Source organism: Gossypium hirsutum, chromosome A08 (assembly GCF_007990345.1).
Source record: "Gossypium hirsutum isolate 1008001.06 chromosome A08, Gossypium_hirsutum_v2.1, whole genome shotgun sequence".
In the NCBI taxonomy this organism is placed as follows: domain Eukaryota; kingdom Viridiplantae; phylum Streptophyta; class Magnoliopsida; order Malvales; family Malvaceae; genus Gossypium; species Gossypium hirsutum.
The window spans coordinates 20,130,298-20,146,340 of NC_053431.1; positions in this window are offsets into that span (position 1 = coordinate 20,130,298).

The window sequence follows — 16,043 nt, forward strand, 5'->3', positions numbered from 1 at the left end:
TTTTGTACTCCATTGAGATAAATAGAATAGTTACTTTTTTATTTAATTACAATTTCTAAAGCACGTTGTGGTTATAATTTAAATAATCTTAATTATTTAAATAATAATCTCAAAAAATAATTATTTTATTCTGCAAGATAAACCATTCACAACTTTATCCTTATTAATTAATTAAATTTTATTTAAAAAAAAAATCCATCCAAAGAAAGCATAGTAGTTATAAACTCTTTATTCCTTTTAAGGAATGAGAATAGAAAACATGTTTGCTAATGTTTAGTTGAGTAGGTGAAACCACATTTATAAATAAGAATTTTCCCATTAAATGTTCCCAACAAAATTTATGGTTATTACGGATTTTAGGACAATTTTCGGTCTCTTTCCACGAAGATGCCTAGAAAAAGATAAAATCCATATACCACCAACGAACACAGGGGGGAAGGATGAAAAGGGCAATTTTAAATTGAAAGTAAATCCATATTTTTTCACGTCATTTTCATAATTTTTTCCCAACAAAAGTTTTCTATTTAAATCCTACTATTAGCCTATATATTTTGCAAAATTTGTGGATTTAAGTTATGTATTTTAATTTAGTCGTTTTCAGGAGTGAAGCCAGAACAAAATTTTAGGGGCGGATAAAATTTTAATTTTTTATAGTTTATATCTTTATAATTTGTAAAGGATTAAATCGAATTTTTATAATTTTAGAGGGGTCAAAGTATAATTTCACCTTTACTAATTTAAAATTTTTAAAAAATTTTAGGGGCCAAAAGAGTAATTTTACATTTTAGGGGGGCCGAGGCCCATGCCAGCTCCCTTGGCTTCACCCTGGTCGTTTTTAATTATTATACTTTTTAAACTTTATAATTCCAATCCTCACTAAACGATAACTATTAAATTCACTAAGTTCTACTATTTTCAAAATCTGATGCACCAAACATGTTATCATATGTATAATATTATGTCGGCTTGTTATTTTCATGTATTACTCACTAAAAATCAAATTAATGAAATAATAACTGTTATTTGTATCAAGATTGAAATTTCAAAATTTGAAAAGCATAAAGTCTGAGAATGATCTAATCGAAGAATATGAACTAAATCTACAATTGTACCCATAGTACAAGACTAACAATTGAATTTAAATAAAAAAATTAACTGCTACTATTAGGTCAAGACTAAAATTTCAAACAATGACTAAATTTGATCAAGTTAAAGTATAAAGACTAAATTCATAATTTTCGCAAAGTATAGACACTAATAACATATTTTAACCTAAATTTAAATAGCATCCGTGGCACATATCATTTTGGATAATCTATTAGTAATAAATATTTTAGAATTGATGACATAAATAAAACAACACCATCTTAATTAATAATGTACTAAAATAAATATAAAATACCAACAGGTGGTGAGTGCAGTGATAAAACACATTACACTCTTAAAAGAAGAACAGAGTTCAAGTCTTGGAAACAAAATTATTATGAGAGACGGCCACCAACCTTAAACAAGGATGTAAAATGGATATGAAAAGTACCAAAAATAAATAAATATAAAATGAATGTTATATGTGTCTATTAATATAGCAATTAATTTAATTTTTCGTCATTTTTAGCCTTTAAACTTGCATTGTTTGTCAGATCACTTTAAAATGGATGAAAAAGTTAACGTTTGTTAACTTTGCTAACGTATACACGTGGATGCCACATTAATAATTAATTTTTTAAAATATAAAAAATTCAAAAATATAAAAATTATTTTAAAAAATTGAAAATTATTAAACTTATTAAAAAGTATAAAAATATATATGTTTTTAATTTTTTTTAATTTAAAAAAATTAATTAATTGCTAACATGACATACATGTGGATCGCTACTTGGATGCAGCATCGATAAAGTTAATAAACATTAATTTTTCCATCCATTTTTAGATTATTTGAAAAACAATACAAATTCAATAGTTAAAGGAGGTTAAAATTAAATGGTGGGTTAAAATGACTTTTTTTTTTATAAATTTAGAGGTCAAATTAGTTTTTTTTTGTAATTTGAGAACCATAACCCTAATATATAACTTTGTCACATTAACTTTATTTTCTAATTAGCCCATTAACAATTAGAATTTGCTAATTAGAAATTAGTTACTATAGTACCTACACATATTTTTCCCACACTTGATTTAATAATTGGAATCCAATAATCCTTAATCATATTAGATCACTTTTAATTTGGGCTAACCTTTTATGATAGTAAATAATAATATATAATTTTTATTAGTGTATATGTGACGTCCATATTATCCAACAATCTCTCACTTGGATCACATAAATAATTATTATATTCTAATTACTCGTCATTATATAAATTATGAGCTCAAAACTCTACCATCATATCCAAAAGGTATTCTGAACAATTTTTTCCATTAATTATGTTAGCATAGAACCAATCTAACTTTCATTAGGTATATCATAATTAGATCTTTCCCTGATGATGTATATTAACACAATCAAATGACATAGATCAAGTATGGCTGTGTAGCATGAAAATTACATGTAATGCAATCTAAATACGTCTATTTCCATCCGATTCTGCTTAAACCTTAGTGAGAGCAACCCTTACTAATAATCAGAGTGTGAATAAACCAAAACAAACTTTATTTCTACAAAAAAAAAACCTTAAAATATCCATAAACTAGAAGAATTGAAAATGTGTCTATAAAAAATGTAACACCCTAAACTCAGCCTAGAAGTTTAGACCGAATTTCGGATGATACATTGACCGCCAAAGTGATTGTAGGAAAAATTTTCAACACGTGTTATCTTAAATTCCATTTAGTCTTGGATCAGAAAATTTTAAGCTAGGTTTAACTTATGACCAAAATATAACTCACAAAATAAAACAAAAACGACAATTGTACCATATTTTTTACAAATCCTTACAATTCAAAATTGAATCACAAAATAGAAACTGAAAATAATATTCGATAATTTTATCTTTCACCGAGACTGTCCAAGACCTCCGCGAACTGAATCCAGCGTCAAAATTTTAAAAACGTACCTGCAAGGGGAAACACTAAGGGGGTGAGCCACGCAAGCTCAGTGTGAGTTCGAATCGAGACTAAAAATAGAATTACAGATATTCACTAAGTCAGAATGTAAACTTGGAACTAACGTCCCAACAAAAAATAACACTCAAGCACACCAAGTCACACACAGACAGACAGAATACAGTCAAATAATCTAGCACCCAGAACACCCAAACAGATGCGTATAAATGCAGTCAAGTAATAAAACCCACCCATCCAGCCAACACACCTCTCTGTCCCCCGATCACACCCCATAAGAGCTGTTTAAGCTCATCCAACCAAAACACACCACATAGGACCTCGAAGGCCCATCCAACCCTACACACCATATATGTGGACTAAGCCACTCAGATATTAATGCGTAGCAGAGCTAGCATATGTGTTGTACAGTGTAATGCGGTAATCCACTGTACAGATATCTTGCAGTTTAAACTGCCAGATTAGATAATAGTGCGCAACAAAGTTGACGCACATGTAGTACAGCGCGATAAATCATTGTACGAATGAGTTGCAGTAGAACTGCCAGATCAGATCAGAATCAGTCTCCCTTCTCTTCGCAATCCGACCTAAAACTTTACTTTATGCAAATGTTTGTATGCATACAATCTCATAGAATAGTGACACATTAACAAACAGTCAGACAGAACAGACATGCACACCCACACTCAGTTAACCGAGTTAAGGATCAAACATCTTACACACATCAGTCAAAAATTACACATGAACAGAAACCCGTATCAAAATCTTATTCACCTTCACTAAAGCCTAGCGAAGAGTCGAAACACATACAAACACGATTTCAGATCAGAACACACATAGAACCAGTATAAGTGACTTAGGGTCACACGCCCGTGTGCTCTGGCCATGTGGAAACGCCCAGGCCGTATGGGAGGTTAAACACTCGTGTGAAGAAGGGCACACACCCATGTGAAGAGAGGCACACAGCCGTGTGAAGGAGGCACACGCCCGTGTGGACCAGGGACATAGCGTGGGAACAGGTCGTATAACTCACTATCCAATTGTGCTAAAATAAGGTACAGGGCAGACACGGCCATGTGAGACCAGACACGGTCGTGTGTCCAAAACACATGCTTGTGTGGGATCCCTAAATCCCCAAATTAGCTACACGATCATGTGGCCAGGTTGTGTGGCACCATAACACTAAAACCCTAATTTTCAATCACACACGCCTGTGTACCCAAGAGACACGGCCGTGTGAAAATCGACTAAAATTTCCAAATCGGCCACACGACCTTGTGGCCCTCAAATCAACCCAAAAACCCTAATTCCCAAAAGCACACGACCATATGAATCAGCACACACCCGTATGGCCAAGGAAACACCCACAAACAGCTTGAACATCGAGTTTTTCGGTCACTACATCAACCCCCAATTGAAGGGAATCAGAAACACACTAACCAAAGAAGATTTCCACGTCAGTCAACAGTACTTTCGAACTTCAACAACCAAATTCTAAAAGACACCAAGATTGCCACATTCTAACAAAATCAAATTTACAATTCACAAATAAAATAGAAAAGTTTTGAAACCCACACCTGCTTCACGACCAACGACGTCCAGTCACCAATTCGACGATAAGAAAGCGATGCTCTCCAAAATCCCCAAGCAAAATCGTTTTCAAAAGAAAATAAAGTAGAAAAAAAAGAGGAGGAGCCAAGAGAGGAAGAAAAAGAACGTCTAGAAACAAATAAAAATAATAAAAATAAAAATCAACATAGAAATAATTATTTATAAATATTAACTTAAAACAAAACTGCTACTTAACAAAACAAAACGAAATAAAATGTTTCTCTAAAACGCCCACACAGAGACTCAAACCCAGAACCTTGAGATATTCTAACACTCACTAAACCACCAAACCAGTAGGCCCATTCTGACACTTAAAACACACAACTAAACACAATAGTGCACCCTTCTCTCTAACCCCAACAATAAGGCTCAAAACTTCTAGCCCCAAAATTCGGGGTGTTACAAAAAATCATTAAGGTTATAACTAAAGAAGCAATTGAACAATTGGACCCTTTTTAAAGGTGATAAACAGTAGTGGGAGAAACTAGTATCCACCAACTTAGTTAATTGTCATTAAGGTTAGTTAATTAAGTTCATTTAAATTAATTAAGATTAATTAATAAACTAAACTAAGCATACAAGATAAAATAAAATGAAAATAAAATATTTTCATCCATCTTCTTTAACTTCACGACACAAAAGAAAAGAAATAAGGTTTAGAGCATTCAAGCTTTCAACATAAAATTGGTAAGTTCAATTTAGTCATTTTCTTGTAATTTTTATGTTTTTAAGGTCCCGGAAGCTTGATTTAGTTAGCCCGTATACTAATTTTCAAAACTGTTAAAGTTTTCAAAAGTTTTTATTGTTAATTTCTTGAAGTTTTTGGTACTAAATTGTTAGATTTTAAGCTTAGGAGTGAAAAATGACTAGTTTGTAAAGTTTAATTGCTAGTTTTTGAACATAGGGACTAAAGTGCATAAATTTCAAATTTGGTGTAATATTTCTGTGATTTTTTATAATTGAGGGTTATAGAAGGATGTAATTGAGATCAATTTCAAAATCGAAGCTCAAATTTGAAATTTATGACAATTTCGGGTTTAAAGACTAAATTGAATAAAATTTAAAATTTTAGGGGACATTTAAATAATGAAATTGAATTGATACATGCACAAAATGGGATGATATAAGATATTTGAAATTGATAAATTTAATTTAATTATAATATAGATCTTGATGTGAACCAAACCGAGGATAACTAGGGAAATGGCAAAATGATCTATTAGTCCTTACAATTCAACTTATCGACTTATTTAATCAGGTACGTTCATATGGTGTGTTGTGTTTAAATCATTTTGTATTTAAAATTATAAATATATATGTTTAATTGAAATTTGAATTGTTTACGATTCGGTACAAAATGTGAGATTTAGATTAAATTGTAAAGAAATGAATATGAACTAATATGTTACAATTAACCCAATGAACTTAGTAAAGGTCTTGTACACATTGATACGAATTGATTACTGATGATTACCAAGATCTAGAATTTGTTGCAGACTTAAAGATACATGTGACATAAGTTTAGCTCGAACGCGTAACCTGATGTCATTCTAAATTTTAGCCTGGATGGGTAATCTGGCATGTATATTTGTAGCCCAGACGAGTAACCTGACACAAATATATGTTCAAATTGGACGAGAAACAAATGTGGTTAGTACCAATGTATTTGAGTTCATTTACTAAGTTTCATCTGGTAATACTGTTAATATGGAATAAGAAAACAAGATGGCACAAAACTTATTTAATGTTTGGATATGGTATTAGTGGATTATTTGAATATAAAGCTTTGGAATACATGTAAGATCACTTATATGATATGAATTGGTGGGTTATATACTTGGCATATGACATGATTGATTATGTATCAAAGCTCACCTTGTTGTTATGACTTGTTATGTTAGGTAAACTTTGCCAAATTAATTAGTTTAATATGCTTAATTGTAAATCGAGGTAAGTTTCTCATTTAAATACCTATGAACTTCCTAAGTATTCATTATGCTTACCTCGTTGTTTTCCTCCTTCCTTGTAGTTTGCCAATTGCAGAACGTGTCAATTGGTCTACGAGAAGATCACACTATCCTGCTATTGATTCAATAGTCTTTTGATCATTTTAAAGTCTGGTTATGTGACATGTATATAGGTTTTGTTATTTTAACATAAAATGATAGTTTTGGTTTGAACTTTGCTTAATGCTTGATCTTGTAAATGTTAATGACAACTTGTATATGTAAGTTTGGTAATATGTTGTGTTGTGTGTATAGTACTTATAATTACATATTCAAGCATGAAATGGTATGGAAAAATTATGATATGGAATGGCTAATTGCATATGTGAATGAATTGTGGTTCAATAAGTTGAATTGGTATGTAATAGTGCCAAGTTGAGGCATATTGAATTGATAGATTGGGAAATGTTTAAATGTAATGTTCTGGTATGAGTTTGGATTGATTTTATGTAAGTACAAGTGTGCAAATATGCACTAATTGTGTAAATAGTTTGGTTGTATTGAAATAGGTACCAGATGGCTTAAATTTTACTTAAAATAAAGTCCATGTCCCGATGAGCAACCTTCCTCGTCATAACGTTAGTTGGCAGTGTGTCACGTCGCAATGACGAGTGGCCTAAGGTCATGATGTGACCAACTGTTTGGCGAGGTCACGACATGGAGGAGGTGAGGTCACGACGTCATCCTTGAATTTTTAAACTTTACAATTTGGTCCTATTTCGTGCTTGGATCAACAAAAAAGCTCTTGTAAGCTCAATTAAGGTTCGAATCTAATTGTGTATCATAATGAGAATGTGTTAATGACATGTTTGATTGATTGATTTACGATCTATCTGACGATAATTACTCTGGCAACAAATGTGGCATCTTGTAGCTCAGATCCACCGATTGAGTCGAGGGAGGGGTGTTACAATTTTCTTGCCATGACTTGAAGTTCGTGTCATCTAACATGTGAATATAATCAATGCATGTAGTGATGTTGGCAAGTATAATAATATATGAATCAAGCAAAACAAGCTTACATATGACTTCAAATATAAACCAAATTAATAAATTTGAATAAAGGTAAATCACATATCAAGATATCGATCACTCTATTAATATTTTATCTTTGAACAAACGATTAACTTGTAAGTAATATCACATGGAAAACCGAACATCATCACAGGCTTATTGCCATAGTTGCATATGTAATTTTGTTAAATATTAGTCTTTCTCTAAGCCAATCAATATTAATATGATTTAAATTACATGCACATAACCTTTTTTTTCTTACAGGACAACTAATAATACTTTAAAACAAAATAATTTCCATAACAAAAATCACTTTAAAAATTTATTATTTCAGTTAAATCATTTTAATATATATAATATATAAAAACATGCGAATATTCATTCTTCAATTCTTAGTCACGTGCCCTTGGGAATATTTCATCGGCGCAATTTCAATAAATCCTCAATAAGAATCAAAATACGAACCTTGTCAATCAATTTGAGAATACAAGTAATATGTCGTTCATTTTGGAATTCAAATATTTGGAATATATATATACAAAGAATTATAATCATGCATTTAATTTATATTCACAAAACCCTAAAATTGAATACATAAGCAATCAAAACCAAAACTTCAATATAAACCCAAAAGTTTCGGTATTTAACCCAAATGCCAAATAAAAAAACCATCAAATCTTAATAAATCAATCCATTTTTAATGATTTGACATAATGTGATTTGAATGCTACTATTTAGAAAGTATAAATCTGATGTAAATCATAGAATAAAAGTTAGATGAGGAAATATATCTAAATTCATTGATATTGATAAGTTTTGTGGTTTTGATCTTCTAAATTAAAGAAGGCGAATCTCTTTTTTAAAGATAAGATGTAAAAAAAGTTGCGTATATGTAATTTGAAGATCATAACTCTAATATATAACTTTTGCACACTAATTTTAATTTCTAAGTAACTCAACATCAATTAAAATTAAGTTACTAAAGGATTTATATATATTTAGCTTATTTTGATTTAAAAGTTGAAGCATAATCATTTTTAACCATATTTGATCACTTTAATTTAGACTAACATTTTATGACAATAATAATATATAACTATTCTTATTATATATGTAGAATCTATATTATCCAAGATAAATATGATTGGATTATTGAAAAAACGTTTCAAAATTTAGAGAAAAGTTTTTAACCCTTTCAACAAGTAAAAAAAAGGAAAAAACAAAGTATTTGATATGTATTATATTTTGAAAAAATATGATAAATAAATAAATTCAACATGCCGTGTTTCACGTAGAGAATTTGAATGATTTTCATTTTCGAATTAATTACTTTTTAAAACATTCTGTATTTTAATAATTTATGATTAGATCTTTCTTTACTAATATGTTTATATCTTGGTCCTTAATTGCTTTTAATTTAGTAATTGTCTTTAGTTTAATTTGGTTTATTGTTGAATTTCATTTATAGTAAGTTTTATTATGAATTAGAAATAATCTCTTGTGCTACGTGGGTTGATTTTAAAAAATATTTATTACAATTTTAATTTAATATTTTTTACTATTAGATTCATATTTTTAATTTATTTGAATTGATCATATATATTTGATTGAATTTGATTATTATCATTGATAGTTGTTTATACAATCAACCTTTTTGTTTTTATATAATTGTATAATCATTATTATACTTTTCATCACGCTTTTACATACAAATTATAATTGTTAGGATAGTTACCACCATCGGCCCAAACCCATGAGGTCGTAGACTGAGCTTGCATGATGGGATCGTAGACTGAGTTCACATGATGATATCGTAGGCTAAGCTCGCGCTCACTAGCCAAGCCTACTCCTGTATGATGTTATACGTGCATGAGAACGCGTAACACGAGTTTAACCTAGAGTAGGGTACATGTCTGTACGCATGGAGCCTACTTAGCCTGTCATCTCAATGAACAATACATATATCATATAAATAGACAAATATCACTATGTAAAAGGGAAAGAGAGAAAATACCTTAACAATTGGTGCAGTGAGCATGGAAAATTTATGATCTTCAAAACTTTAGTTTGTTAAAAATCGAAATGGCTCATCCTAATAAGAATTTTCCCATCAATTTTTTCGCAAGATAGCTTGAAGCCTCTGGTGTTGGTAATCGATTTAGAGAAATGAACTTATTTGCTAGTTAGTTTGCCGATTGACCAAAAAATTTAGGTAATTTGGCTCATGCAGGAGCTTCAGAATCTTTAGACCTAAACATCCCCTCTAGTCAAGGGTTATCATTTCCCTCCGACCAAGAGGCATCCCCATAACAATTTGTTGCACTACAGGAGAAGTTGAGGTTGATAGGGCAGCAAATGGTTGCACAGAATGCTAGATTTGAGCAGCAACAGACGTTCCAACAAGAGTTGTTGAAGCAAAATGAAGAGTTGAGAAAGAAGGTACAATTTGAAATTTTTTATCTCTATGGTAGTGGTGATATGCGTGAAGATGGTTCTTGGGTGCATGCAAAATCGTGGCAAAACGAGATGGATGCCTTGTGTAGGGCTGTTGGGGCTTTGCACCCTAACTCTTAAGATATGGATTGGCTATTTTGTTCCAATAATCCGCTAGCTTTTGAAATTGCAACTATGAGCCTTCCGGCTGACTTTAAGGTCTCCAATAAGATGTTTAAAAGGAGAAAAGACCCTAGATCACATCTCATGCAGTATAACAATTATATGAATGTGATGGGAGCTTCCGATGCTGTGAAGTGTAAAGCCTTCTTAACAACCCTTTGAGGTAGTGCAAAAGACTCATATTTATCCCTTCCACAAGGTTCCATCCAAAGTTTTTCATAGCTAGGCTAGATGTTTTTGGGGAGATTTCAAGCACATAGGATGATAATGAGTACTCATATAAGTTTAATGTTTGTCAAACAAAGAGAAGAAGAGAGCTTGCAAGATTATATTAAATGCTTTCACGCGGCGACATTAAACACGAAAAATCTAGAGGATTAGTAGGCCATTGAAAATTTCATTATAGGAGTTTTAAATGAGCATGTCCAATATTCTTTCGCTGACAATAGACCATAGAGCTTAACAGATCTTTATGAGAGGGATCACAAGTTCGTCGAAGCGAAAGAGATTAAAAGAGTAGCACACTATACTTTCCAAAGAGATGATAGACATTCGAGGAATAGAGAAAGAGTTCGCACCCGTCAAGGCTTTTCTTTTTAGAATCTACGAGTACAATGTGGGGGACAGCAGAAAGTACACTCACAGAATGAGTCATCTAGGACTTTCCAAATATTCCAACCCAAATATGCAAGAAGGTACCCTCCTTATGGTAAATTTGAAACGTATACTCCTTTGAATGCTACACGTGCATATATTCTTAGCTAAGTAAAGAGTTTGAGCATTTTGCTAACCCTTTCACCTATGAGGAATAATGTGAGAAGATTGAACTCGAGGGACAGATGTGCCTTTCATGAAGATAGGGGGCATAAGATTGAAGATTGTTCTTCCTTAAAGGACGTTATAAAAGAAGGAGTTAGGAATGATGCCCTGAAAGATTTTGTTGCTCAGTGTACTGATTAGCCAGAACAGAATCAAGGATTGAGGCTAAAGGTAAACAAAAGGTAAGAGGAACTATTCATGTGATAATTGGGACAAATGAAGATTGGGCAACTTCCAATGCAAAGAGAAAGGCCAATCTTAATAGTGTTATATATGTTAGTTCACCAAAGAGATTTTGTCAGCAAGAAAAATAGAGAGTGGACTTTAGCAATGAAGATGAGCAACTAATTTGTGAAAAAGAAGGGAATAATCCAATGGTTGTGCTAGCAACTATTGCAGGTTTTAAAGTAAAAAGAATATTGGTGGATAGTGGCAACATAGTTGAAGTGTTAACATGGGTGGCTTATAAAAAGAATGGGGTTGAAGAAGTAGGTATTTAAAAAGGCGAGCTCGCTGTATGGCTTTCTCAAACCATCCTGTTGAGGTAAAGGTTTGCATTACTTTACCTATTACCTTGGGGGATGGTGAGCATACTACAACGGAGTATGTTCAGTTCTTTGTAGTTGATCATTCCATAGCGTACAATGCTATTTTTGCACATCCCATAATGAGAATGACTAAGATAAAGATAGAAACTTCCTGCATGAAGGTTAAGTTCCCTATAAGAATAGGGATAGGGTTCATGCAGTCTGACCACCGAACAGCCAGGCAGTGCCACATGCTATCAGTGAACCAAACACACAAACATGTACAATAGGGACAGAGCTCCTAGTAAACAAGTAAGGAGAGTCAGGCTTTGGATTTAAATAGTTTTGGATGTTAAGAGAAAGGAGAGAGTGAAGAAACCAGAAGCAGTAGAAGCCATGGAAACTTTGTAGTTATTCTATGATGATGCAGACAAGGTGGTGAGAATTTCGTCGACATTAGCAGTGGAGGAAAGGGAAGATTTAGTTCAATGTTTAAGGGACAATTCTGACACTTTTGCGTGGTCGACTATGGACATACCGTGGGTGGATCCTTAGGTAATCATTCATCGATTAAATGTTCTTCTTAAGGCTAAGCCAGTTAAATAGAAGAAACAAAATTTTGCGTCGTAGGTTATTGAGACTGTAAGGAAGAGGTGCAAAAACTCTTGTCAGTTGGATTTATCAGAGAGGTTGCATATTTGGACTAGGTCTTAAATGTGGTAATGGTGAAAAAAGCTAACCGTAAATGAAGAATGTGCATTGACATCACCAACCTTTACAAAGTTTTCCCTAAAGACAATTTTCCCTTACCATCAATTGATAAATTGGTTGACAGATCTTCGGGGCATAAGCTCATGAGCTTTATGGATATTTTTTCAAGGTATAATCAAATATCTATGGCCCAAGAGGATCAAGACAAGAAAAATTTTTATTACCGAAGAGGGTTTATTTTGTTATCGTGTCATGTTCTTTGGTTTGAAGAATGTATGTCCAACTTACAAAAGGTTGGTGAATAGAATTTTAGAGATCAGGTTGGACGTAGTATAGAGGTTTATGTTGATGACATGTTTGTAAAAAATTCTATCCTTTGCAAGCATGTTCAAAATTTGTCTGAGGCATTTAAAGTATTACAAGCTCATAACATGAAGTTGAATCTTGAAAAGTGTGCTTTTGGCATTAAAACTAGTAAATTTTTAGGTTTCATGATTTCAAAGAGAGGTATAGAGGTCATGTGACGCCCCAAACCCGACCGGGACGGTCTAACCTGAATTCGAAACATCACATTAGCCACAGAGGTTACTCTCCATTTAAAACTTTACAAACCACACCGACCAACCTTACAAACCATGCATTTGCAGAATATTTCATACAGGAAATTAGACCTAAGTGCATGCTTTTTCTAAATTAATCATTTCATTCACACAATCAGAAGGTATAAGGCGTACATTAATACTCGACAGTCTACCTTAGCCACAAAAATTTGTTAGTTCATTTAATTATCATCACATTAAGCAAGCAATAAAACCATCCAATCAAGTAAGCAATTATAACATTCAACCCCCCCAAAAAAAAACAAATAGTCTGTAATGTTCGTTTACATGCAACAGCCTGATTTTGGGTCTAGTCAGCACAGTAGTTTCGGGACCACAAATTTGACGCAGAAAAACTTATTTTTATTATATTTTTATGGTCTACATTTTTATGGAATGATTTTATGAAAATTTCATTCAAAAATTTTGATGTTTGGGCACTCAATTTGGTCAAAAGGACTAAATTGTAAAAAGTGAAAAACTTGAGTTCTACAAGCTAGAGCTGTCTAATTGCTATAAAATTTTAAATTAGAGGTCCTTATATGGTAATTAGACCATTACTTAAGTTAGTGGACAAAAATGGACATGAAGTAAGAGAAAATTTTATGTTTTATGATAGGGGCATTTTGGTCATTTAGTAATTAAATGAATTAATAAGCAAAATAAAAGCCAATTTTTGCTCATCTTCTACCCCATGGCCGAAATTTACAAGAGGGAGGCATAGCTAGGGTTTTTCAAGCTTCCAATCTCGATTGTAAGTCCGTTCTAGCCCCGTTTTTAATGATTTTCATGTTTTTGATAACCTTGTAACCTAATCTATCTATTTCTACCACTAATTTGAAAGAAACTCAAAGTCTAAAATTTTACCCATGATAGATATTTGTGTATTTTAATGGCTAATGGTAGAAAATGCATGTTTGTTGTTAGAAAAACAACTTTTGCTAAGTGATTTTCGGTAAAAATGTCAAAAAGGACCTATTTGTAAAAAGTTATAAAATGGGTGTCAAAATTTGAATAAAAGGAAAATTTCGGCTGCTATAAGCATGTATAATATTCGACTAGGGATGGGTATTGAAGAAATTGAGTACATTTCATTTTACGAGCCTAGGGACTGAAATGTAAAAATGTCAAACTTTAGGGGCAAAAATGTAAATTTTTCCATAATGTGATTTTGGGCTGATTTGAATAGTATAAAGATTAAATAAGTTAAATGTGATATTGTAGATCAAGAAAAACGAGGTTTAGAATAGGAACAGGGGAAAAACAAATATTTGACGGTTAGGCCCTTTTTGCCATTTTTATGCCGAGGTAAGTTCGTATGTAAATAATGCATTGTTATAATTATGTTTTAAATGCTTTAATATTGTATGAATTGTTATTTACTCTTTGGATGTATTCGACAAAGTCTCGACAAGCGAGAAAATCCCGGTTGAAACTTAGGAATAGGATATGATACAAGTGACATGCTACTAGGGTTAAGTTGTGTTATTTAATGATGTGATTCGGGTGTTGGTCTCATACGGCCTACGGGTGGCAGGGTACTCCAGCAAATGTTGCGGATACCCGACAGCTTGTGTGAGCAGCACTAAGTAGCTACGACTTGACTGACAGTTGGTGTGAGTAGGCCCGTGATTGGCTCGAGAGCGAGCATTTATGTGTTATGAGATATGAGGTAGTATTGGCTACGTATGTGGCACTCATGTGTAAGAATTTTTGTGTATCTGATTAGTATTCCAATTGTTCAACGGGTATATCAAAGAAGAGAAAGAGTATGTAAGTATTACAAATTGGTACAGGTATGTACGTAAAGTCTATATGCATTGACTTCATGAAATTGTGAATCCATGATTTTCACGAGAATGTCTTTGTGAAAACCTTGTGATTATTGGCCTATACTTTGATGTATGAAATTCATGGTAAACTCAGTTGAAGATCATGTGATTGGCTTCCGGGCCAAATTGAGTTATGATATAGCATGTTTTATTCATACAAATTGTGATTTATCGGATATGAGAAAAAAGAAAAGATTGGCATAATTGCCTATTAAAATGACTATAGAAATATGGGAAGATATGAGTTTTTAACAATGGAAAGATGTTAAAATATATGCTTGAAATGTGAATACTCGTAATTAATATGTATGTTTATTATGAGGTTTGAAATGATTGATTGATTGGGTAATCTGTTGTAATGGAGAGATTATGGTTGTTAGGCTAATGTCAAGACATGTTAAGTTATGCTTGTAAATTGATAGAGCAAACAACATGACTGAATAAGTTATAACTATGAGCTTTATAGTAATTTATATTATCTTGTGTTGATATCAATGGACTTGATAAAAGATTAATAAGAGTTGCTCATTATTTTCGTATAGACTTACTAAGCTATATAGCTTACCCCTTATTTTCCCTTATCTTATAGGGTTATTAAGCTAGCTCAGGTTGGAGATCGCCGGAGATCCTATCACACTATCAAGCTATCATTTTGTGTATAAATGAATTCAAGCATTTTGAGTTTATGGCATGTATAGGGACTAGGTCAATTTGTTATATGTGTCATTATTAATTTGGTCATATGTGTTGACTTGTAATTGTTAATGCTTCATCTTATATATAGCCATGAATGATGGCTTATGCTGATTATATGTTTATTAATAAGTCAATGTCCTCTTGTGAATGTGAAATTAGCATGTTTTTAATGGGCTAAGTATGATGTTTAAGCATGATAAATGATGGTTTAAGAATGATATGTTATTGTATTGGTTGTGGTTGTTTTGTTGCATGTACATGCTAGGACTTGTGCCATGTGATGTTGTATAGATGTGTGCAAGTGAGGGTGGCAAAATCGCTTGATAAATAGCCTTGTTTTTGTCCACACGGGTAGACGCACGGGCATGTGTCTAGGTCGTGTTTGACACACGGTCAGCCCCATGGGCGTGTAAACCGGCCGTGTGTCCCCTGCACCCTAATTTTTAAGAAAAAGAATGCTTAGAATTGAGCACACAGGTAGAGACACGGCCGTGTGTCCTAGGCATGTGAAGTCTGCTCCTATTTTATGAAAAATTATAATTTTTAAATCGA